Source organism: Zonotrichia albicollis, chromosome 15 (genome assembly GCF_047830755.1).
Source record: "Zonotrichia albicollis isolate bZonAlb1 chromosome 15, bZonAlb1.hap1, whole genome shotgun sequence".
In the NCBI taxonomy this organism is placed as follows: Eukaryota; Metazoa; Chordata; class Aves; order Passeriformes; family Passerellidae; genus Zonotrichia; species Zonotrichia albicollis.
Genome location: NC_133833.1, coordinates 16,428,156 through 16,454,065, shown reverse-complemented (window position 1 = coordinate 16,454,065; position 25,910 = coordinate 16,428,156). Strand labels below are relative to the sequence as shown.

Below are 25,910 nucleotides of genomic sequence, written 5' to 3'. Positions count from 1 at the left end.
CCCCACACACCCCTCTGGCAGCAGGGCCCGGCTGCCTGGGCACCTCTGCATAATCCATCTGCTGAACATGCTACAGGCCATTAGCTTTAACTAGAGGGAGTTGCAGGGAGAATCATTAAAGGAAAAGTTCACAATGCAATTAATAAAGCACCTCATTAGGTCTCCTTCCTGTCTGAGTGTGCAGCTCCCACTGCCGGCTCTGGTGTTCCTGTTCCCCTACTCTCAGGAGATCCTTTTCCTTTTTCCCTTTCCCTTTTCCCTTTCCTTTTCCCTTTCCTTTCCTTTCCTTTCCTTTCCTTTCCTTTCCTTTCCTTTCCTTTCCTTTCCTTTCCTTTCCTTTCCTTTCCTTTCCCCTTTCCTTTCCCCTTTCCTTTCCCCTTTCCTTTCCCCTTTCCTTTCCCCTTTCCTTTCCCCTTTCCTTTCCCCTTTCCTTTCCCCTTTCCTTTCCCCTTTCCTTTCCCCTTTCCTTTCCCCTTTCCTTTCCCCTTTCCTTTCCCCTTTCCTTTCCCCTTTCCTTTCCCCTTTCCTTTCCCCTTTCCTTTCCCCTTTCCTTTCCCCTTTCCTTTCCCCTTTCCTTTCCCCTCAGGAGGCAGCCCACAGCTGGAAATGGCACTGATTTATCTGGGAATGTGATGGGATCTGGATGGTTTTACCCCACCAGGCTCCTGCCCAGGTGTCTCCCAGCTCTGGGACAGCTCTCCATGCCCAGGGCACCCAGAGGGACAAGCAGGATGCAAATCCATCCCTGGAGGGGGCTGCTGCTCCAGGCTCCATCCCCTGCCCTGCTCTGTCCCATTCATTTTGGGGGATCCAAGAGTATCCCCAGGGCTCTGACATTTCATCCCGTACTCCTGGGGCTTCATTCCAACCCAAACCTGAATTCCTCACTCCCAGGGCTCTCTGCATCCCCCACAAGATCCAGGGCTGAGGGGATAAGCACTTCAGGGCAAAAGGGGGTACAGGGAGGCTGCATTTGGGGTTTTGCCCCCCAGAGCCCCTCCAGGGGCACACAGGGCTCTCCTGGGTTGGATCCTGAGGTGTGGAAGGGCAGTTCAGGCTCTTGGCTGGGCTTGGCTGGGCTTGGCTGGCCATGGTGGCCAGGGCAGGGCTTTGTTGCTGCTTTGGCCACCCCCAGACACCAGGGCTGCTCTCAGGGGCCAATTTCACATCTCCTCTCTCAGCTGCTCAAGGTCCCTTTTCTTCCCTGTGCCAGCAGCCAGGGGAAGCTGCTGGGACCCTCTCCCAGCCATGTCTGCAAAGCCCCCGGGGGGACAGGGCCTGGCAGTGCCATGGGAGGAAGGGCAGTGCCACGAGGGGCTGTCACTCCTGACTGCTCTTTTTGCTCCAAACCCTGTCTCCCTTCTCTGGCTCTGTTTCAGTTTCCTTCATCTCATCTTCACCCTTGAAAAAGCTGCCAGGTCTCAGCTCCCATTGGGATGGAGGATGTTCCAGAGCCATCTGTGCCTGCCAGATTCCAAGGGGAGCAGCATCCTGATCCCAGCAGGAAAGGAAAGACCAGCATGGTGGGGCTGGGGGCTTCCACTGGCTGTGCAGCCAGCAGGGAGGAGAGCAGAGATCCTGGGGAACCGTGGCAGTCCTGGGCAGTGCAGCATCCCCGTGGGATTCAGGGATGAGGCTGCCCCTCCTGGCAGGTGGAATTTCAAGGCAATAAAGGAATCGCATCCCTTAGAGCAGGGAAAGGGGCTGGCAAGCATGGAGGTGTCCCCAGGACAGGGCTGGAGCTGTGGCAGCTGTGGCAGCACTGGAGATGGATCCCTGTGGGAAGGGGAAGCAGGAAATGCCAATTCCTTCCATCTCTTCTCATCTGCAGGCCCAGTAAGGGGTTTGTCCATAGGGGAGCGGGGCAGGATCCCCTGGGAAGCCATCCAGACTGATGCTGACCATGAGGAAGGAGGTGCAGGTACTTCCAACCCTGTTGGGGAAAATGAAACAGGAAAGCCTTATAAATATGACTGTCTGGAAAAAGATTTTGAGAATATAGAAACTATAAGTGAGATTGAAATGAAAGCAAGCCTTGAGATCCCTCAGTTACTGAACAACTGGAAAACAATGGTGTGGCCGGCTGAAGGTGATCCCCTTTTGATGGAACAACACCCTCTGCTTGCAGACAGGCCCAAGGGTCAGAGCAGACCCTGCCAGCTTGGCAGAAGGGGCCCAAAGAGGAGTTTTTAGGGTTTAAAATGTAACACAGTATGGTAATGTAATGATTCTTATAGGCTGTATGTAAATGCTGTAGGATTTCTATCTTGTACCAGATTGGTTAGTGATAATCAGAATACTCAACACAGAAGATTTATTGTACTGTAATGGGAACCTCGCTCTCTTACCCCGTTTATTCTTTTACCCCTTTATGCTCTTACCCCTTTTACTCTCTTACCCTCTCACCCTCTCTCCCCCTCTCTTCTCTCAGCCTGCTCCAGCTGTGCCTGGCAGCTCCCAGCAGGGCCCTGCACCCAGGCCCTTTGCAATAAACCCCAAATTCCACGACCTGGCTTCAGAGATCTCTCATCTCCATCCATCCCAACCATCCTACCCTCTGATGCTCCTACACAACCCCGCACAGGATCCCAGAGAGGGAAAAGGAGCTCTCCAGCCCTGTTCCTGTCCCCTGGGCTGGGTTATTCAGGAGCAGCTGCTGCATTCCTGCACCAGGAGCTGCTAGAATGCATGGCCAGGGCTCCGAGGGGGTGCAGCAGATTTCCCATCTAAATCAGACTCCTTCTCTCTTAATCCTAGCTGGTACAAGTGGCTTAACCCATCGGGCCAGCTCCAAATCCTGCTCTCCTCCTCCCGATCCCACTTAAGCCCCGAATTGTCCCCTGGATAATCTCTGATTCTCTGGGATCACGGGGTTGCTCTGCCAGCTGCACAGCTCCAGATGCTTTGCTGCTGGGTGGGCACCCAGATGGGGATGGATGCAGCTGGGGGATCTCAGGGACCCCTCCCTGCTCTGCTGCCCTGCCCAGCCCTGCTGCTCCCTCCTGGGGGGCCTGGGACAGCAAAGCCATGGCTCTAAGCAGGGAGAGGGGCCCAAATTCCATGAAATCCACAGCTCCAAATGTTCCTCTGGAAGCCAGGATGGGATACTGGACCTCCTGACCAGAGCTGGGATTGCTGGCCTGAGCCATGGGCTGTGCATGTGCTCCAGGGAATTCCCAACTGAGGCATGGAAAACAAGGGCAGGGAACGGAAAACAGGGACAGGGATGGAAAACAAGGGCAGGGAATGGAAAACAAGGGCAGGGAATGGAAAACAGGGGCAGGGAATGGAAGACAGGGGCAGGGAATGGAAAGCAAGGGCAGAGAATGCTCTGCTCTGCCACGCTTATCCTTCAGGGTCTGTGCAACACCCTCCCTGCGTGGAATCTTCCCTGAGCTCCAGAGGCACAGGCAGGGAGCTGGGAGCATCTCCAGGCTGCTGGAAGCTGGACCCTACAGCACACAGCCCCTGTAGGGGGATGCTCTGATCCCAAAAAACAGACTGAACCTGCTCCAGCCCTTCCTCTGCTGCTGCCCTCATTACTGGGCAGGACAAAAGCAGGGAACAGACTGGGCCGAGCCTGCCTAGCCCAGGGCATGGCTGAGTCCCGTCTTCCTGCTCCAGACACATTGTCCAAGGGGAAAATCCCGACATCAGAGGGCAGGGAGCCATCACATGGGTGGGCAGTGCCCAGCCACACATTCCACACCACCTTTCCTGTAGGGAACACTTCTGCCAGTGCCACTCTCCCAGAGTGCCCTCTCCAGGCTGGGATATCCCTGCCTGCCAGGAATGAGGCTCAGCATTGCTGTCTTGCAGTCATTTTGGAGCCATTTCTTCAATCCTTCAGTGGTTTTATATTTTTGTTTTGCAGCCTGAGTTGCCTTCGATGTTTTCTGCCCCTGGGAACGGGCTCTGTGTGCTTTTCCCTCTGGAAACACTGAGTACCCCCAGCATCTCGTGTAGGGCAGCATGGAGGAATGGGGGAGTGGTGAAGGAGCCCAGCGGGCTCTGCTCCCGCATCAGCCTTTCCTCCATCTCTCCCACAACAGCCTCCTGCCTAATGACATTTGCCTAATTAGCAATGTGCCCAATTGTTTTCCCAGCAGGAGAATGGGCTGCTCAGCTGAATCTCTCGGAGCTGAGGGGGACCCAGAGCCCCAAAATGAGGAGCTCCAGATGACAGAGGAGCATCTTTCCATTCCAGGTGCTCTGCTCTGGCAGAGGGCTTTGTCTGGGGGTTGTGCACAGGAAAGGCTCTGCAGCCTGTGTGACTCTGGATATTGAAGTTTGGTGCAGCTCTCTGGGAGAGCCCCTGTGGTGGAGAGAGGAGCCCTGCAGGAGCTGGGGAGGATTTGGCACCTTCAGGGCTGTTTGTTCTGTATTTCCTTGCCCATGGGCTGCAGGTGAGCAGAGTGCTGACATGGGAGCTGGCCCTGCTGCTGTGATTGCTGGGGAGGAGCCAGGAGGGGTTCCTGGTGAATGGCAGGTGTCGTCCTGTTCTTCTAAAGTTCCTCTAAGCCTTCTGATGTTTACATTTTTGTAATGGAGTTTCTAACACACTTTTCATGTAAATAATGATTGTTTTGCATTTATTTCTGGAGGAAGAGAGAATTGATGGACTGTTGGTTTGACCAGTGTGGTTGGAGAGGTGGCAATTTCACCCTCCAATCCATGGCCACTTTTGGAATTCTATAAATATTGAGGTTTGGAAGTAAAGGCACCTTTTTTGCCTTGGACATCTCAGTGTCGTTCATTTCATGTCAGATTGTGACAGTGGGCAGTGACCCTGGGTGTCAGTGAGCAGCCTCTGCCACTCAATTCCATTCCACTCCACTCAATTCCATTCCATTCCATTCCATTCCATTCCATTCCATTCCATTCCATTCCACTCCACTCAATTCCATTCCATTCCATTCCATTCCACTCCATTCCATTCCATTCCATTCCATTCCATTCCATTCCATTCCATTCCATTCCATCTCATGCCATGCCATGCCATGCCATGCCATTCCTGCAGCTAGCCCTGGCTCAGGCTGTGGATGTGCCCTGGCAGCTCCAGATCCCAGTGACCGCTGTGGCCCCGGGCACAGACAGCAGGATCTGGGCTTGAAGTGGGTTTGCAGCAGGGACTCCGTGCCCATTGGGGCCCTCTACCTTTCCCTAGGGATAGCAGGGCTGGAGCAGGCTGTGGCAGGGACAGGATCTGCTGTCACACACCCCACAGGGAGCTCAGCAAGCCCCTGGTGCCAAAGCCACCACAGGCCCCTGGGCTGTGGATCCAAAGCCACCGCAGGCCCCTGCATTGTGGATCCTGGACAGCAGTAGCCCAGCCAGAGAGGCATCTTCAGGCCCACCCTGGGGCTCAGGGCCTGCTGGGCACCCCAGAGCTGCATGGGGTGAAGCAGCCCAGGGGTGTGTTTGGAGTCTGTGCTCACATTTGGCTGTCGGTGCACAGGGCTGAGCCTCCAGGGCAGGTGTCCTGGGTTGACTATTGATGCTTTTATCCCAAATAGTCTGTTCTGTTTATGCTGAATAGTAAGTTTTGCACCTTTTAAGACTTGTTCCAGAGAGTGAAGGGGGGAGAGAAGAAGCGTGCAGTTTGTTTTCAGACACTGCACTCAATCCTCCACATTCCTATTCCTGGGCTGTGCTGTCTGCGGATGGACAGACAGAGGGACAGAGCTCTCCTTTGCTTTTGGTTAGTTTAGCTAACTGAGGCAGAGAAGTCCTCTGGACTGTGGTATTTTCCCTTTTTTTGGCCCTGTTTAACCTGCTCTGGCCTGAACACCCAGCACAGCACCGGCAGCTGCACCTGTGGCCCACCGGGCCTGGCTTGGCCTGTGACATTTCCAGCACTGAGAGACTGATCAGAGACTGAGTGAGCTGAGCTGCAATGTGGGGAGGGACTTTGTCAGTTTGTCATCACTTTTGGAGCAGTAAGGGGTTTTATTGTTTTATATTGTTTAGGTTTTATTGTTTAATAAACAGCGTTTTTCCCACTTTTCTCCAAGGAGGTATTTTCTCCTGGACCAATTGGTGGGGGAGGCTGATTGAATCTGCTTTCCTAGAGGAGCCCCTTTGGAGGTTCTCTCCAAAATTTGCCCTGAACCAGGACAGCAGGTTCACATACCTGAGAGTTCTCACATCCCTGAGAGTGCAGGTCCTGCTGCTGCTGTGCCCACATCCACAGAGAAGCCTTCCCAACCCCAAGCACTGCAGCAGCTCCATCCCAAGGATGCTCCAAGGACTCCAAGCTCCGGCCCTGAAGCAGGAAGCGATCAGTCCCCAGGACAGCTCACTCTGACACATTTCCCAGGACTGAGTCTTCCATTCTTGCTTTAACCTTTCCTGGTGACTCGTGGTGGCTGTGTTAAACCATGATATGCCTGCAACATGACAGTGATTTGTTTAAAGAGCCCACACTCGTCCTTGTTAGCGCTCACTCGGAGCTCTGACACTCCTGTCAAAGCCCCAGCACATTTTTCTGTTCTCTCCCTCATTTGCTGCTGTCACCACAGGGAAATATCTGGATAACAACAGCACTGGTGGCATTTTGAGCATCTCAGGGGCCTTGGCTTGGCTCCTGGTCCTGCCCAGCATCCTGAGCCTGGCCTGAGCAGCAGCAGCACTGAGCCTGTCGGTACCAAAAGGTTTCCCAGCTCCAAGACCAGAGCAGGGTGCTGATCCCAAACCCTTCCACAGCCTGGATTGGGCAGGGCTGGATGCTGGGAATGGGCTGGGCGAGGAGCAGGGGCTCGTTCCTGCCCAGGGGAAGTGGTGGAGGTTGGGAATTGAGCAGCTGTCCCAAACCGAGCTCTCTTTTCCAGCTGAGAGAGATCCCTGCTGCCCTCTCCCCTGGGATGGGTGAGCAGGAAGGGAATGGTGCTGCCAAGGTGGCTAAACCAGCTCACAAGGCCTCAGATTGAACATAACCAGGGCAGGCAGAGCATCAGGGATGCAGGAACTGTCCTCTCCAGGGAGCTGCTGGGAGTGAGGTGCCTTTCTGAGCGTTTAAGAGCTAATGCTTCAGTGTCCAGGGAACTCCCACATGGATGAGCTTCAGGGCTGAGCAGGGGAGCAGGGAGAGGAGATTTATGCTGAGCTTTGGGTAAATCAGAGTGAGCTTGGAGGTGGTGTGGGAGGGCTGGCAGCAGGTTTGGTGTGCAAACAGCAGCCTGCTCCAAGCTGGGAGATTCCAGCCCAGGCCATGCTGGAAATGCTAGGAAATCCAAGTGGTGCCTCTGCTGTAACACCTGCAGATAGCCTGGAGGAGGGGACAGGGGGAGGGCAGTGGAGGCTGAAGTGGAAGAGGAATACCCAGAGCTGACTGCAGCCCTGCCCTGGGCAGAGCAGCCCTTTCAGCCCATGCAGGCTCCTCCTGCCTGCTCTGAGCACCACAAGGAACCTCCATCAGAGCCTCCTTGCACCCAGCCAGCCCCTGCACCCTTGCCAGGGGGTTCTGGCCTGTCCCCTGTGCTCCAACAAGGGTGCAGGGGTGTCACCTCCCACTCTGCTGCCTCACCTGGTACCTGGGACCCTCCATCTCGTCTGTCTCAGGTTGCAAGATGTGGCTGGGTGTGTGTTCTATCCCCATCTGTCAGAGCTGGGGCAGTTCTCTGCTGTCCATGGGGCAGTTTTTCCTTTATCTCTCCCACAGCCAACCCTCCCTCCAGCAGATCTCTGCTGTCCATGGCCACTGAGTGTCCCTGCAGGGCTGATCCAATCCCAGCATCCCATGGGGAGATGCTCCGCCCAGGGGAGGAGCCAAGCATTCCTACCTGGATCCAATCTGAGCCTGGCACAGCACAGCAGCCTTTGCCCCCTGCATTGCCAGAGGAGCAGCTTTCTGCTGCCCTGCATGGCCAGAGGGAGCCCCGGCCCATCTGCAGCAGCCCTGGAGCTGCAGAGGAAAACTCCCCCCTTGTGCAGGATCCCTGCTGCAGCAGAGCCACAGCTGGCACTGCAGGAGGGCTGAGCCCCCATGGGATGGGGCTGGGACACCGCCCTGACACACAGGGGGCAGGGACTGCTCTCACTCTGGCAGTGTTGGTTTGGTTTTGTTTGTACTATTGCATTTGTATTTTTAGTTTTCCTAGTAAAGAACTGTTATTCCCATCTCTTTGCCTGAGAGCCCCTTACTTTCCAAATTATAACAATTTAGTGGGAGGGGGTTTGCATTTTGCATTTCAGGAGAGGCTCCTGCCTCCCTCAGCACACACCTGTCCATTCAAACCTCAGATGTGCCATCCTGGCACACCTGAGGCCCTCCAGGATCCCTGGAGCTGCCCAGAGATGCTGAGCCCAGAGCAGCCCATTTCCCAGAGACAATGTTGTGTTTCCAGAGTGTGTGTAGACAAATCCGGCCAAATGTTCCCCTCCCTGAAGCCATCAAAGCCCCAATGACTCTGTAATATTTAATGGCTTGTTTTGCTCCCTAAATGATACAATGAAAAGGATTATTAATGTTAATAGCGTTCTTATCATATTTTAATAGCATCATGCATAACCCAAATGTCATCTCAGCACATATTTCTCCTGCTCTCACCCAGGGCGCGGAGCAATCACACTCCAGGGATGTGGAGAGGGAAGAGGCATCGGGCAACGGGGTGGAAAGGGGGGCTGGAGCCTCAGGAGGAGCTGGACTCGCCTGGGTGGAGAGAGGGGATGTGAGGATGAGTTGGGAACAGCTTCCCGGGCAGCAGGGGAAGGAGGGAATGCAAGGGCTGTGAGGGGAGGCGGGCAGGGAAAGGGACACAGGGGGGAAGGGGAAGGATGTCTGGGATGGCCAAGGAAATGGTGGATGGGATAAGCTGGGGAAGGATGCCCAGGGAAAGTTTTTATGGGATGGGCAGGGAAACGAGGCACAGGATGGCAGGGAAATGATGGATGGGATAGGAAAGGATGCATTAAATGGGCAGGGGAAGGATGGATGGGATGGCGGGGGAATGGTGGATGGGATAGGCAGGGGAAGTAGGCACAGGATGGGCACGGAAACAATGGATGGGATGGGTAGGGGAAGGATGCCCAGGGAAAGATTTTATGGGATGAGCAGGGGAAGGATGCAAAGGATGGTCAGGGAAAAGGTGCATTAAATGGGCAGGGGAAGGATGTCCAGGACGGCAGGGGAAGGAAGCACAGGATGAGCAGGGAAATGATGGATGGGGTAGAAAAGGATGCATTAAATTGGTAGGGGAAGAATGGATGCGATGGCAGGGAAAAGGTGGATGGGATGGGATGGGATGGGATGGGATGGGATGGGATGGGATGGGATGGGATGGGCATGGGAAGTTTGCCCAGGTAAAGTTTTTATGGGATGAGCAGGGGAAGGATGCATGGGATGAGCAGGGGAAAGGTGCATTAAATGGGCAGGGGAAGGATGTCCAGGACGGCAGGGGAAGGAAGCACAGGATGTGCAGGGAAATGGTGGATGAAATGAGAAAGGATGCATTAAAAGGGCAGGGGAAAGATGTCCAGGATGGCAGGGGAAGAAGGCACAGAATGGACGGGGAAATGGTGAATGTGATGGGAAAAGATGCATTAAATGGGCAGGGGAAGGATGTATGGGATGGGCATGGAAAGGATGAACAGGGAAAGTGTTTATGGGATGGGCAGGGAAGGATGTGTGGCATGGGCAGGGATGATTGTGTGGGATGGGCAGGGAAGGATGCCCAAGGCAGCTCCAGGCAGGCTCCAGGGGTGCACGGGAATCCTGGGCATTGAAGGAACCTCTCCTATCCAGGGGGTGAAAATGGTTCCCATCCCCTACAACCACCAGATCCCACAAATCCTTCAGGCCTAGAAGGGCTGGATCCCCCAGACAAGGGAGGCCAGGCCCCCAGGACCTGCCTAAGCTGCTGCTGCTCCCAGTTCTCTTCCCAACACCCGTGCCTCCACCAGGAGCAGCTGTCAGTGACACACTCCAATTTCCAGCAAATCATTTCACAGTCCAGAGAGCATTTCCCTATTTTTCCCCCATGCAATCCATTTTCTAGATTGGTTTAACTGGCTGAAATCACCCATTTTTCACACGAGGTGTGGTTTCACTTGCATCCAGCCCTCACCTCCTTGCCAGGCAGGGATTGCACAGGGACCTCAAGGACATCATTTCATTTCCCCAGTCCTCAGACCAAGCCATGACATTTCCACAAAGAAATTGCGGAGACAACAGCCAGAAAGACTCCAGGAGAAGCCATGAGGTGCTAAAGCTTCCAAATAAAGCTGTGCACCTGTAAGACCTTTGGGCAGGCAGAAGTTTTCCCTGTGGATGGAAATGGGTTTTGCTCCTTGTCCCATGCCAGGGGCTGGGCACAGGAACAGCACCAACCCCTGCACACCCACACTGAGCCCAGTCCTGTCCCAGACACTCGAGCACTGCTTGTGCCACCCCAAACCACCTATCCCAGGTGCTGGGAGCATCCCCATGGATGTGAGAGAATTCCTGTGGATGTGGGAGCATCCCCATGCATGTGGGAGCATTTTCCCATGGATGTGGCCCATCCCCATGCATGTGGGAGCATTCCTGTGGATATGGGGCATTTGATGGATGTGGGAGCATCCCCATGGACGTGGAGGCATTCCCGTGGATGTGGGGCATTCCCATGGATGTGGGAGCATTCCTCATGGATGTGGGAGCATTCCCATGGATGTGTGACCATCCCCTATGGATGTGGTGGCATTTCCATGGATGTGGGAGCATCCCCATGGATGTGGAAGCATTCCCATGGATGTGAGAGCTTTCCTTGTGGATATGGGAGTATTCCCATGGATATGGAACCATTCCCATGGATGTGGGAGCATTGCCCATGGATATGGAAGCATTCCCATGGATGTGGGAGCATCCCCATGGATGTGGGAGCATCCCTGTGGACGTGGGACAATTCCCATGGACGTGGGACCATTCCCCACAGATGTGGGAGCATTCCCATGGTTTTGGGAGCATCTCCCTGGATGTGGGGGTATTCCCATGGATGTGGGACAATTCCCATGGATGTGGGATCATTCCCATGGACGTGGGACCATTCCCCATGGGTGTGGGAGCACACGTGCCCACCAGCGCCAGCTCCCTCCCATCCAGCTGCTTTGTGCTGGGAGATGAAAGGGGGCAGCTCGGCTCTGACCTGCTCATATTTCACTAAAATGTTATTTTAACACTTAAAAGGGTAGAAAATACCATCGGCAGCTCCTCATTTATCAGATCGATGCGCGGGGAGCGTGGAACGCACGCGCTCCACATTAATGAGCCTGGGGGAGTGGGAAGAGTCCCTGCACGGCCCTGGCACAGCCCTGGCATGGCCCTGGCACAGGGGAGGCAGGGATATCAGGAGGCAGGGATGGGCTGGGGGACCTTGTCCCCTCCCGGGGATCACAAGGGAGCTCAGTGACTCCTGTGGGGATGGAGTAGGGAAGGGAGGGCAGCAGTGGGGGAGACCCAAGGACAGGAATGGATGGGATATTGGGAATGAGGAATTGTTCCCTGTGAGGGTGGGCAGGCCCTGGCACAGGGTGCCCAGAGCAGCTGGGGCTGCCCCTGGATCCCTGGCAGTGCCCAAGGCCAGGCTGGACACTGGGGCTGGGAGCATCCTGGGACAGTGGGAGGTGTCCTTGCCATGGCAGGGGTGGGATGGGATGAAATTTAAGGTTCCTTCCAGCCCAAACGATCCCATGTGGAGGAAGGGCAGATGCTGAGCTCGTCTTCCCACAGGACACCGTCCCACAGCAACGTGGGAGCTCCAAGAGCCTGAAAGGGACCACACAGACACTGCCCCATGGGCAACAGCAGTGCCAGGCACTGCCCAGCTCCAGATAGCCCTGGGGATGGTCACTGGCACAGGGATGGAGACACTGGCATGGGGATGATCACAGCCCCGGGGATGGAGACACAGCCCCAGGCATGGTCACCCTGCCCAGCAAAGCCTCAGGAACTGCAGGAACTTCGTCCACACCTCCATCTCCACGTGGACATCTCTGCCCATGCACTGCCCACCCCAAAGCCAAGGACAAAGGGCAGTGGCAAGGACCAGGCAGTGCCAGGAGGACTCCAGGGAGCAGGGCTGGCTCTGCTTGTTCAACACCTCCGTTAATAATCCTGGCACACAGAGTAAACAGAAGCAGCAGCTGTGAGGGGCTTGCAGGGACTTCCCAGTTTCAAAGCAATATTTGGAATTTTTCACAGCCCTCAGGGCACTTGTGAAAACAGCTTTGAGTCCTAAAGGTCTCAAAGCTTTAGGACAATGATTTTACTCATCACATTTGCTTGTCTGACTCAGAAGGCATCACCAAAAGGCTTCCCAAAGGGCCCCAGAGGCCATGGACACAGGGAGCTGAGAGATTCCAGAGATTCCACAGGCACTGAGGTGGGAATGTCCTCACTGACACACCCAGAGCTGCTCCAAGGGTGGATTACCTGTGCCTGATGCTGGCTGTGAAAATATCAGAGATGCCATCATGTCCTGTCTGCCTGCACACAGGACATGCAGTGACTCATAAAACCTTTCTCCATGAGATTTCCTACGGTCTTTTCAGCAGCTTTTGGGACTTGGGGGCATCCCATGGTGGGTCTTGAAGCATTCCTGTGGTGAGGCAAAGCAGCCAGAATGAAGCAGGGAGTCCCCAGGGATGCCCTGATCACAAATCTTGCACTAGAACTGGTGTCACACAAAATGTTTCCACACAACCGAGTGATAAAAAAATCAGAGAAATATCAGGAGTTTTGCAGAAATGTAGAGGAATTTTTTTTAAGGCAGAAACAAAAGTGATATTCCCCAGAGGTGTTGGCTGGAAGGAGTGAGACACTGCTCTCCTAAATAACACACCCCTGGGATTTACGGAGGAAACCAGACTGGGGAAGAGCTCAAAATCCCAAGGAGGAGAGAGGATCTCACTGAGCCAGCAGGGATGTGATCCACTTGGAGAAACACAGCCAGGCCATTGAGAGAATGATCTGAATCCCAGGCTGAGGCACTGGTGATGCCTCAGGGTTCAGCTTTTCTATTTTTCAGATTCTGTGCTGCTTTAGTGTGTGGGTCTGAGCTTCATATGAGGGGATGGCGAGCTCTGTGCACAGAGCAGGGAGACAAAACAATTCCTTCTCTGGCTGGGCACCAAGGACAAATGATCCAAATCTCAGCCCAAGAGCACAAACACCGTGGGCTGAAGAGAGAAAAACAAGCAGGATGGGACTGCATGGGCTAAAGCTGGAATGGGACAATGAACTGCATTGGAGCAGATGGAGCAGTACTTATAATAGTGAGAGGTCCTGTGACCAGTTGTGCATTTTGGGACCATTTTGGTTCATCTTGGGTCAGCCCTGGCTGGGCTCTTGTGCTGCCCAAGGTGGATCCACGGAGGAGATCCTTTGAATCAATCCCTGCTTTATTCTTTAGCTCTGTCCAGCCTCTGCTCTAGGCCAGCCTGCACAAGGCAGCACTGGCAGAGGGAGCCCCTTGGTGCAGGGAGGCTGAGAGGGCTGGGCAGGGCTGAGTGAAGCTCTGCAGGGCTGCTGAAGGGGTCTCACCACTCTGCTGCTCTCCCTCCTCACCATCTATCCCTGTTTCCAGAGGATGGAGCTGCTGAAATCCCTCAGCCGTTGGCAGAGCTCTGAGCCAGGCTGGCTCCCCATGCTGCCCTGGAGGGTGGCAATGCCTGCAGGGATTTGAGCTGGATCAGTGCCTAACCAGAGGCTTTTTTAGGGTTGTACAGCCCCAAATGCCACCTCTATCCCAGCTCCCTGGGATTCCAGGAGCCCTGGGTGCATTCCAGCCTTGTCCATCCTGGAGCAGCTTCACCCATCCTTGCTGGGACAGCTCCAGCCTCAGACCCTGCAGCCACAGCTGGGCCATCCTCCCACAGCTCCTTGTCGCAAACATCTTTTATGGAAAATCCCTTCCTTAGGATTTTTCCTCCTGAGAAGCTGAGATGCCTCAGGAACAAAATGTAAACAATGGTTATCTGCTGCTGTGGAATGCAACAGGTGCATCTGTGATTGGCCCATGTTGGTTGTTTCTAATTAATGGCCAATCACAGTCAGCTGGCTTAGACAGAAAGCCTGAGCCACAAGCCTTTGTTATCATTCTTTCCTATTCTATTCTTAGCTAGCCTTCTGATGAAACCTTTTCTTCTATTATTTTAGTATAGTTTTAATATAATATATATCATAAAATAATAAATCAAACCTTCTGAAACATGGAGTCAGATCCTCGTCTCCTCCCCAATCCAAGAACCCCTGTGGACACTGTCACAGCTCCTGGGTTCCCTGCAGGGTCTCAGGGTGGTTTTGTGCCTGCTGGGGCAGGATTCCCTGCAGGAAGGCACCCCAGGGGCAGGATGGGGACAGGAGCAGTGCTCAGGGAGCAGCTGTGCCGGGATCTGAGCGAGGGCTGTGGGCATATGGCAGCTCATTCACTGCAGGAAAAAATTAAATTACCCACGACTATAAAGCAGTCAATTCAGAGCCATATCCTGCCTGTAATCAGGCAATAGTGTTTCATTTACTGCCTCTCCAGCGGTGCTGGGGAGGAGTGGAGCTCTGGGGGCGCCTTTGGGGACACCCTGAGCGCAGCCAGGTTGAGGAGAGGGGTGAGGTGCCACAGTTGGGGTGTCCCTGAGCCCCACCCTGCTGTGCAGCCCCCGCTCCTGTCCCACTGCTCCAGGCTCACCGTGGGCATTGTCTGCAGGACGTGCAGCATGAATGTCACATCAGCCTAATGGGCAGCTCCTCATTTCCAGCTTCCTCATTTTCCAGGCACAGATGAGATGTTTGTGCCACGGCTGGCGCTGCCTGTCAGCGGGAAACGCTGCTGCCTTCGCTCTCCCTGCTACAACCTGGAAAATGGAACAATTCAACAATGCTTTGGAACCTGGTTATCTGCACCCTGAACATCTTTCACCTCCTGCCTTTTTTTTTTTTTCTATTTTCTGGTTTTTGTGTTGTTTTTATTTTATTTTATCTTATTTCATTTCATTTCATTTCATTTCATTTCATTTCATTTCATTTCATTTCATTTCATTTTTTCATTTTTATTTTTGGGTTGGTTTTTTGGTTTTGGTTTTGGTTTTGTTTGCTGAACATTTCACCTCCTGCCTTTTTTTTTTTCTATTTTCTGGTTTTTGTGGTTTTGTTTTATTTTATTTTATTTATTTCATTTTTATTTTTATTTTTGTTTTTATTTTTATTTTTATTTTTATTTGGATTGGTTTTGTTTTGTTTCTGTTTTGTTTTGTTTTGTTTGTACTCATGGAAATAGGATGAAACCTGGCTGGGATGGGAGGGATGGGAGATTTGCCCAGAGCAGCTGGGGCTGCCCCTGGATCCCTGGCAGTGCCCAAGGCCAGGTTGGACATTGGGGCTGGGAGCAGCCTGGGACAGTGGGAGGTGTCCCTGCCATGGCAGGAGGTGAAATTAAATGAGATTTAAGTTCCCTTCCAGCCCAGCCCAGGCTGGGATTGTGTGATGAGGATTCTGTCTCTCCAGTGCTCTCATTCCTCAGGGACCCCATCATCCCATCCCTGCGGGCTGCACCTTTCCAGCTGCAAACAGCAGGCAGCATTTCCCACCAACTCCCTGGAGTGAGGCACCAAAAGCTCTTTACAAGGAGCCGTGGAGGAGGGGGCTGTGATCATCCCCGAGGCTCCACAAGGAGCTGGGCAGGATGGAGAGGGAGCAGAGAGGAGCTTAGGCCACCCTTTGATGCTGCAAAGCACTCAGCAGCCTTAGCTGCTCTCTGCAGCCCTGCTCCCTTGAAAGCAGCCCCAGGCAGAGCTCAGCTCCATCCCCACGGACTGGGGAGCTGCACAGTCCCAGGGGCTCTCTGCAAGCTGTGATAAGGGAGAAGGGAGCAGCCAGGCCTGGAGCAGCCCCACACTGGTCGGACCTGCTCTCCCTGCCCTTCCCAGGCTCCTGCTCCCCACCCAGCCCTTCCCCTGCTGCCTGCCCGTGTGGACGTGACCCTTGCCGGGTGCCACGGCTCCCTCCCAGCCGCTGGAATTGCAGGGTGCAGGCACATGAAAAGCAGCATAAATTTGCACCCCTAGCATTTGCAAATAAATTCACACAAGCTCTGTGTCACACAAAAGGTGGAATGGTGGTCATAGCACCCAAAATCATAAGGGTCGTTAACTTGATGCAAAAAGTGCATTTCATTTAATTTTATAACTTCTTCAGGCTTAAAAAGCAGAGTATTTTTAATGCTACATATATAAATTTTCAAGCTGACGCTGCCTATGAAACAACAGAGATTTCAAAAAAAACTAGGGAGACAGAAGCCAAGAGAAAGAAAGGCAGAAGCATGTTGGGGTTTGAGTGCTCTGTGCCCCGCAGGTGGCTCGGGGAGGGGACAGGAGGGACGTGCGGGCTCTGCAGTGCTCCTGGCAGTAAATCACCCCAGGGAAGCGCTTTGGAAACCGGCCGGCCTGGCCACGGGGAATTCCTGTGCAGGAAGGAGAATTTAAAACCACAACACCTGCAGATGCTGCTTGACACCCCACCCTCCCCCCAAATGATTTCCCAGAGGGATGGGACAGAGCCAGGGAAAAGGTCACTCCTGACATCCTCCCTCCTCTGACACCCTCCCTGTCCCTTCACAAACCTGCAGGGCTCTGCAGGAACCCTGACAAGGATTTTCCTGTTGGCTAAGGGGTTCTATGGGACCAGCTCAAACAAAACCATGCACAGGTCATAGCCTCATGGAATCCTGGAGTGGTTTGGGTTGGAAGGACCTTAAAGCTCAGCTCGTTCCACCCTGCCATGGCAGGGACACCTTCCACTGTCCCAGGCTGCTCCAAGCCCCATCCAGCCTGGCCTGGGACACTTCCAGGGGTGGGAAAGCCACAGCTTTTCTTGACCAGGTCATCCCCAGGCTGATCCCCTTCCAACTCTACTGTCTCTTCACTGTGATTTTCACTTATATTGAATTTTTCTGTTTTCTGACTTCCTTTTCCCACCCTGCTCCTCTCTCCACCCAAACACAGCCAGCATTTCACTGCTGAGCAGGAGAGCTCCCTCTGACCCTTCCCAAGTTTGTGCTGGGCTCAGTCCTCATGGAAAACCTTCAGGAACTGCTTCCAACAGCACTCCTTGGAACAGGGCATGGGCTCGACTCTCCACACAAGGATTTTCTTGTTGTGTGACAGCAAGAGCTGCTGAGACATCTCCCACAGGAAAGGACTGAGTAATGTTCCCTCTGCTCCTCCCAGCCCCTGCCAGGGACCCAGATCAGCTCCCCAGGCCTGTCCACAATTCCCTTTTATCCAAGCTGAGCCTCCATTAACACCTGCACCTGGAAAGGAGCTGGTTGAGCTCTTCAGAACCAAGCTAGCCCTTGTTCCCACCTCATTTTAGGAGCTGCTGCCCTGTGGGTCCTCACTGGCACTGCCACATGTCCTGGCAGACACTGCCCTCCTCAAACAGCCCCAGAGCTCACCTGGGGCATTGCTGAGTGTGACAAGGACCAGGAGTGTTAAAAACAAGAGCAGGCTTCTGGTACTAAAGTGATTTCAGCATTTATTATAATAAAAAATGGCCCAAAGCGTGGAGGCCTGTGGGCTGAGTAGGACCATTCCCTCAAGGATGCTGCAGTGCCTGTAAGGATGGCCCCGATGTTCTAGGTGGGGCAGCACAGCTTCCCTGGGTCAGATGCCCCTTTTTATCTTGTTTTTGTCCCTTTGGATTGGTTTCTGTTTGGATCCTTCATTTACATGAAGGTTTAAGGCCTTGATTGGCCATGACAGTTCTGTCCAGGCTGGCTCGTGCTGCACTTTACGGAGGTGTGTTATGGCACCTTGAGTACCTTATTTCTTATAACTGCCCTTTTAACCCCTTTTACAATGTAACAACCAAACTAACAGTACATGCTTGATGATCTATCAACTATTTTACAACAGTTTCTAACCTATTTTTAACAGGAGGGTCCTGCCTACCTTCACCCTGACTCTGAGGGGGCTGGGGCTGTGTCCCCCCTCATCCCCCAGCTCTGCTCTGTCACTCTGTGCTCGGGGACGCCGAGTCCCTGGTGGGACACAGGGATGTGTCTGCTCTCAGGAATGCACCCAGACAGCCTCGTGTCTCTACAGGTGCAGGTGTTCTCTCAGGAATGTCTGCTGCAGCCTCCCCTTTGCCAGCTCTCCCCATTTGGGGCCATTCTGGGGCAGTCAAGCCTCAAAGATGAAAGCCTTTGGATCCTGACTCATCTCAGCACTCACTGTAAACCCTGGAATTCGAGTTCCCTATCCTTTGGAGGAAGTTTTGGGCCGATTTGGGAGGAGCCCCTGGGTTTTGCATGCTGCTTTGCATGGCAGATGAATGGCTGGGGCTCCTGCAGGGCCAGGTGGATCCTTCTCCTCCTGGGGACACGCAGCCACACCGTGCTCCTGCAGCACCGGTGCCACCTGGGGCCTTTCACCCGCCAAAAATCCCCTGGAAATTCAGGTTTAATCTGCTGCAAACTCCTCCAAACGATCTGTCCTTCCAAAATAATGCCATTTTTTGATGAGTTGGTGACAAGGACATTTAATCCTGTGAGTTGATCCTTCCATTCATTTGACTGGTGGCCCTTTCATGTCAAAACTCTTGGAGCCACTGAGTGAGAGCTCAAAGGCTGCTGGTGAATTGTCAGCCCTCGGAACAGGTCCAACGTGTTGTGCTGCTGTTTTTTCCCCAGGGAATAATCACATCCCTCCTGCCTGCCCTGCACATGCACCATGGGTTGGGATTGTTATTTCTGATGAACTTCAAGGCGCCTCTTGCCGCAGAAATAACATTTCTGTGGGTTTATTTATTTATTGATCTGCTCCCTTCCAAAGCCAAGGGAGAAAAAGAGGCAAGGCAAAAAGGCAGGACAGAGGGAGATGAAGAATGAGGAGGGGGTGGGAGGCCAGGGAGATGAGCACCAGCTCAATCCCTGCTGCCACGGTTTAATCAAAGGTTTCTACAAAGGGAGACCAAATCTTTTCAAATTTGTCCTCGGTCCTTTGTTGTGAAGCCACAGCCCCCATTTGCCGGGCCAGGGCTGGGAGCTGCTGTCCCCAGAGGCCACGGCTCCCTCTGTGAGGTGACAGAAGAGTTTTAGCCCTGAGCTGGGAGCAGGGACAGCACTGGCACCAGTGTCTGATCCCGGGCTGAGGGCTGGGGGCTGCTCCAGCTGAATCCACCGGGAACAACAGCAATTGCTCCTGGATTTCTGCAGGCTGCTGACCCTGGGGAAGCACAGCAGCGCTTCCAGGGCTTAATTGCAGATGGGTTTCAGCACACCCTCTGCAAAGGGGCTGATTCCTGCTGGCAGCCTTTGGGAGGAGTCTCTGCTGCTGTTCCAGGAATGCCTCGTGCTTCCCACAGCACAGGTCCCTCTGAGCTCCCAGGACATGCAGGAGCGATTGGCTCCCTCAGCACCTTCTCCGAGCTCCTGGATTTCCTCCAGCTCTTTCATTTCCTACCAGAGGCCGTGATGGCAAATAGGGTCATCCCTTCAACCCTGATCCTGAGCTCACCATGTCCCCCCCTGGGTGGTGCCACTGTTGATTCCAGAGCGCTGAAGCTCTGCCAGTGGTGTCTGTGCTAGGGGAAACTCCAACAGAACAGAGAATTCTGGAGTCACCAAGGTTGGAAAAGGCCTCCAGGACCATCGAGTCCCATCCCCACCTTGTCCCCAGCCCAGAGCACTCAGTGCCACCTCCAGCCCTTCCTGGACACCTCCAGGGATGGGCACTCCAAACCTCCCTGGGCAGCTCCTCGCAATCCCTGTGCCCCCTTTCCATGGGGAAATTCCTGCTGTGCCCACCCTGAGCCTGCCCTGGCCCAGCCTGAGGCCATTCCCTCTTGTCCTGCCTTAGGATCCTGCTACTCTCATGGCCCTGCCACACGGGGCATGGTGACCACACAACTCTGCCACATCAAGGGCTGGAACAGTGTCCAAATCCTGTTCCCCTCCAGGTTCCCCCAAGGCTTGGGACCTTCCCATGGAGCAGGAAGGCTGGCAGGGATCTCAGCCAGGCTGCTGCCCTCAATCTCCCCCGACCATCCATGCTGCACTCCACAGCCCAAGGGCCTTTGAGAGGAAGAGCTGCGATGTTTATTCATCCAGGGCAGACCCCAGATAGGAAAGGGCTGATAAGAGCCACCACAAGGGCTGATAAGAGGCACCACAAGGGCTGCTGGAAGCAGCAGATAAGATCTCAGTTCTGCCATCATCCCTGAGTAATGCAGCTCCTTCATGAATATGCAGTTCCATTGTGCTGCTCGGGACAACAGAGGGGTTTGAGAGCTGAACTCAACCGTTTTCTGTAAAAAACCCAGCCTGGGGGAATAACTGCAGACAGATCCACTTCCAGGGTACAGAACTAAAACTAGCAGAGAGATCCACACCCAGGGCACAGAACTAGTCCTGAGATCCACAGAACTAGCCCTGAGATCTACATCCAGGGCACAGAACTGACTCTAAGATCCACATCCATGGCACAGAACTAAAACTAGCCCTGAGATCCACAGAACTAACCCTGAGATCCACATCCAGGGCACACAACTAGCCCTGAGATCTACATCCAGGGCACAGAACTGACTCTGAGATAACATCCACATCCAGGGCACAGAACTAACCCTGAGATCAGATCCACATCCATGGCATAGAACATGAGATACGGATCCAAGTGGTGCTGGAGGTTCCTGGAGTGGCAGCTGGTGGGGACGTGGTGGTGACCACTGTGCCAGGATCCTGCAGGAAGAGGATGGGACAGGATGTTACCAAACCAGCCTTTGCAACAGGATTTCACCAGGCTTTACTTCAGGAAGAAATCCTTTACTGAGGAAGAAATTCTCCCCTGTGAGGCTGGTGGGGCCCTGGCACAGGATGTCCAGGGGGCTGTGGATGCCCCATCCCTGGCCAGGTTGGACAAGACCTTGAAGAACTTGCTCTAGTGGAAGATGTCCCTTCCCACTGCAGGGCGAGTTGGGGTGAGATGATCTTCAAGGTCCTTTCCAGCCCTCAACACTCTAAGATTTATGGGCTGGATTTCTCCCAGCCTGGTTCTTGGCTCAGGAGGGCCTTGCAAGGCCAGGGGAAGTACCTCAGGCAAAAATGAGGATCTGGCAGGAGCTGGAAGAGGAGAGGACCTGATTAAACAAGGAACAGCAGGAGATGGTCCATCCACTCCTCCATGGAGCCACGTCCTGCCCCACTACACCCAAGCAGTGGTGCCCAGGGATCGGGGTCTGTGCTGCTCAGAGTGACCCCGAGAAGAGTTCCAAAGTCTCCTTTCCCAGCCCAGCACTTGAAGAAGGTGTCAGAGCTCTTCATTTCTTGGTCTCAAAGTTGTTTATTGTATCTTATCTGTAAAATTCTTCCTCCTGTCCAGCTGAGGTCCATCCAGCAGGACAGTTCCAGGCACTCTGCCTGCCCCCAGGGCAGTGTTATGTCTTTATACTAAAAACTACATTTACAATGTTTACAATTACTTTCCAATACCTATCACCCATGTTAGACAGTGAGCTTCTACTCTAAACCAATCTAAAAGTGCCAACATCACAGCAGAAGATGGAGGCCAAGAAGAAGAAGAAGGAGAAAGGCTGGACACACCCAGATCCCTTCATCTTGCCTCCTGAACCCCCATATCAGAAACTCTAAAATCTACTTTTCCACCCCGTAATAACTTCACTATCATTCTACCTAAACTGTTGTGGCTTGCTGATCTTCATATAAGGTTGGTAACTTGTCGCAGACATCTTTTATGAAAAATCCTTTCCTTAGGGTTTTTCTTCCTGAGAAGCTGAGATGCCTCAGGAACAAAATGTGAACAATGGATATCTGCTGCTGTGGAATGCAACAGGTGCATCTGTGATTGGCCCATGTTGGATGTTCCTAATTAATGGCCAATCACAGTCAGCTGGCTCAGATTCTCTGTCTGAGATAGAAGCTTTTGTTATCATTCTTTGCTATTCTATTCTTAGCCAGACTTCTGATGAAATCCTTTCTTCTATTCTTTTAGTGTAGTTTTAATATAATATATATCATAAAATAATAAATCAAGCCTTCTGAAACATGGAGTCAGATCCTCGTCTCTTCCCTCATCCTCAGACCCCTGTGAACACGGTCACAGTAACTTGCTCCATGGGTCATAATCAAAACCACAGGGGCATCTTGGGCTCTGTGCCAGGGTCTCTGTGCCCCCTGGCAGGGGTCTTGGCCATCCAGGACAGCCAGAGGGATGTCCTGGGTTCTGACACCCAGGGGTCCCTGCAGGCCTGCAGGGGTTTGGTGTCACTGGGGACACGCCAGGGTGGCCCTGCAGGGGCTTGGTGGCACTGGGGACATGCCAGGGTGGCCCTGCGTGCAGTGGAACCCCGCTGGCAGCCGGGTCAGCCCTGCCCCAGGGGCGCCCGCGCTGCTGCTGATGCTGCCGGTGCTTTGCACCAGCGAGCCTGGGAGCTGGCTGGGAGCTGGGAACGAAGCATTTGTGAAATTAATTAAGACAACAGAGGCCCGAAGAAAGGGAAAGTTAATTAGTCACGGCAATCAGTTAGATTTGATCCAAAAGAACAAACAAAGAGTTAGAAGCGTGTCACTGGCGGGCTGCTTCTCTGGAAAAGGGATTACGCGGAGATTTCCACCAAAGGGAATGGCTTTGTGCTGCTGCTCCTTATGTAATTGGGGATTTAGAAGTGGCACAAAGAGTCATTACCACAAAATTTCTTTGTCAGAGGAAAAAAGTTGACATTTATGAAGCACAGGAGGGAGCAGCAAAACACGGCGGATCAATGGGCGCGGACGTGGGAAGGGGCTTCCCTGGGCCACGGGGGCAGCCAGCACCAGGAGGAGGAGGATGAAGGCTGATGGTGCTGCTGCCCTGGAAGGTCCCCGGGGGGTTATGGATGGATAGGCCAGCACCAGCACCGTGTGAAAACCAGCTGCCAGGGCGTGAAAAGGGGCGGGAGGTGGCAAATGCAGGGCTGGGGAAGGGGGGGACGCTGGGGACAGGGCAGGGACAGCCCCCCGGCCGCTGGGGACACGGCAGGGCCAGCCCCCAGGGCCGTGCTGGGAGAGCTGACTGCAGCGAATCCCTGCTTTTCTGCTTGAGCTGCCTCTGTTATCTCGGCTTTCTCCTCCGCAGTTGCAGCTTTAATTATTTACTCTGACTCCAGCAGCTCCATTTCCCTCCGAATGGGCACCGAGCACCTCCTTGTTGCTAAGGGCCTCCCCAGATCTGCCCTGCTGGCACTGGGAGGTGTCCTCGGGGTCCACAGGGTTCTGAGCACTGCACCCCAATGCTCTGCACCCCAAAAAAGGGGCAAAGAAGACTGCAGGCTCCTGGGGCTCTCAGTATGTCCCTCAGCTGCCCACAGGGCTGTCCCCAGCTTGTGCCAGGCACAGTGAGGCACCCACGACCATCCCTGCTCTGGCTGCTGCCACCCATGGGACTCACTCACAGCGGCTGCTCCCCAAAACCAGTCCAGTCTCCCAGGAAAGCTCCCTGACAAGCTGTCAGCATGAGGAGCAAAGCTCTGCTGCACTGGGGACCGCCCGCTCAAAGGGATTGTCCCCTGGAGGGGAGGTGACAGCAGAGTGTCCCAAATGGAGCCACATCACAGCATTTTGGGGAGGGCTGGCTCTTGTGCCACACACTCCCCACCCACCCACGCCTTGGTGCTGCCCCTGGGATGGAGGGAAGGCATCCAAGGCTGGGACATCCACAGGGAATGTGCGCCCCGGAGGTGCTGCCAGCTGGGAACACACCCAGGGCTGGGATTGTGTCCCTGTGCCAGTCCCAGGGCTTGGGACATTCCCACTGCAGGCAGGGAGCCATCCCCCAGCACCCAGAGACCCCAAATCCCAGCTCAGGGACCCCAAATCCCTCCAATGGATGGAGGGCTGCTGGGAGGGCTGGCATGGCCCCAGCTCAGTGGGATTGTCCTGTCCCACAGGGTGCCCCTGGGTCTGGCTGGGAGCAGATCCCTCACCCTGGCTCCCAGGGATTCCTGCCTCCCTGGATTTATGGAGGAGGATCTTCTCCTGGAAAGGTGCTGGGCACACACCAGGAGAGGAGAGGAGGGCTGGGCACCCATCAGTCCCTTCTGGCTTGTGGCTCTGGTTCCTGTTCCTCATTAAAATAAGGATTCACTTTGAATAAAGGGGAGGAGTGAGGAGGGTGAAGTCACCCCTCACCTCCAATGTCCCCTCTGGACACGTGCCAGGGTCACAGCACAGCCACATCCCTACCAAACCCCACCAGCCCAGTGACGGTGTTCACAGGGGTCTGAGGATGAGGGAAGAGACGAGGATCTGACTCCATGTTTCAGAAGGCTGATTTATTATTTTATTATATATATTACATTAAAACGACACTAAAAGAATAGAAGAAAGGATTTCATCAGAAAGCTAGCTAAGAGTAGAATAGGAAGGAACGATCACAAAGGTTTGTGGCTCGGCTCTCTGTCCGAGCCAGCTGACTGTGATTGGCCATTAATTAGGAACAACCACATGAGACCAATCACAGATGCACCTGTTGCATTCCACAGCAGCAGATAGTCATTGTTTACATTTTTTTCCTGAGGCATCTCAGCTTCTCAGGAGGAAAAATCCTAAGGAAAGGATTTTTCATAAAAGGTTTCTGTGACACAGCCCCACCACACAGCCCAGTCCCATCTGGAGCACATCTCTAGCGCATCCATGGAGACCTAGGCCCAGATCTCCTCTTTCTGCAGGAAAAACCAACCTGCCAGGCCCTTCCCAGGCTGCCAGCCCTTCACCAGGGGCTGTGGCAGCAATTCCAGCAGTCCTTGGGGGAGCTGCTCCTTGGACAGTGAGTCAGAGGCTCAGGGGCAGCTTAGGGAGCAGGGGCTGTGCTGAGCCTCCCTCCAGGTGCCTCTCAGTGTTCTCCTGGGCTGTGATGGAGCTCCTGTCTAGACAGCTCCAAAATGAGAGGTTTGAGCCTGGTGAATGTGGTGACTGCTCAGCTCTGGCTGTGCCTCAGCTGCCACCACAGCCCAGAGGGATGGTCCTGACTGCTCAGCGTGGGTGGCAAATCACAGAATATCCTGAACTGGAAGGGACCCATGGAGATCATCAGTCCCAATCCTGGCCCTGCTCAGACACCCCAACAACCCCTCCCTGTGCCTAAGAGCGTTGTCCAAACACCCCTGGAGCTCTGAGGCTGTGGCCATTCCCTGTTCAGTGCCCCACACCCCCCTCTGTGGGAAGAACTTTTTCCCAATATCCAGATTAAATCACAGTTTCATGCCGTGGCTGGAGACTTCAGCAAAGCTCTGCTGGAGACTTCAGCAAAGCTCTGCTGCTCTGGCGATACCCTGGGAGCTCTGGGGCTTGGCTCCATCCTTCCCCAGGGCAGGGGGGACACTGGCAGGGTCCCTGTGTCCCTTGGCTGGTGACACCACCACGGAGCTGAACCCTGCAGTGTCCCCAGCGTGGTGGAGCACACAGGGGCATCCCTGGGCTGCCTGAACACTTTCTGCCTTCCCACAGCGCCCTTTGGGACACCAGCGCTGGGTTTTAATTAATTGTGTTCAAAATCAGAAAAAAAGAGAAGGAAACAAACCCGCAACAAGTGCCGCAGCTCTTCCCTCGGGAGTTGCTTTGTGGGGAGCGAGGCCGGGGGATGGCAGGAGCAGGGATGATGTGCCAGCATGTGTCAGGAGCACGGCGTGCCGGTGTCGCTGTCCCCACCCCTCTCCAGGGAGCCCGGCGTGGCCACCGCAGCCGCTGCTGGTGTGAAAAGCTGGCTGCAGGCTGGGGATGGGGCTCGGGGCTGCGGGAACACGCTGGGCTGGCTGTCAGAGCCGCTCCTGCCTCTTCTGCTTAGTGACCATGAGCGGCGGGGCCGGCTCTGCCCGCCTGGAAAAGCCTTGTTTTGTTTGCTCATCTGGCTCATGAAAAATGCAGCCGCCCCTCGCCGCATACATGGAATTGGTT

The 25,910-nt window shown here is 54.1% G+C and overlaps 1 long non-coding RNA gene across 1 annotated transcript; it reads right to left on the bottom strand.

Moving 5' to 3' along the window:
- Nucleotides 1–500: 500 nt before the first annotated feature.
- LOC141730923 (uncharacterized) lies at nucleotides 501–25,910 on the bottom strand. Its single transcript, XR_012582798.1, has 4 exons — nucleotides 25,537–25,910; nucleotides 20,588–20,702; nucleotides 14,658–14,823; nucleotides 501–1,933 (listed from the first exon to the last, which is right to left on the bottom strand). It is a non-coding gene; the product is annotated as an uncharacterized LOC141730923 (long non-coding RNA).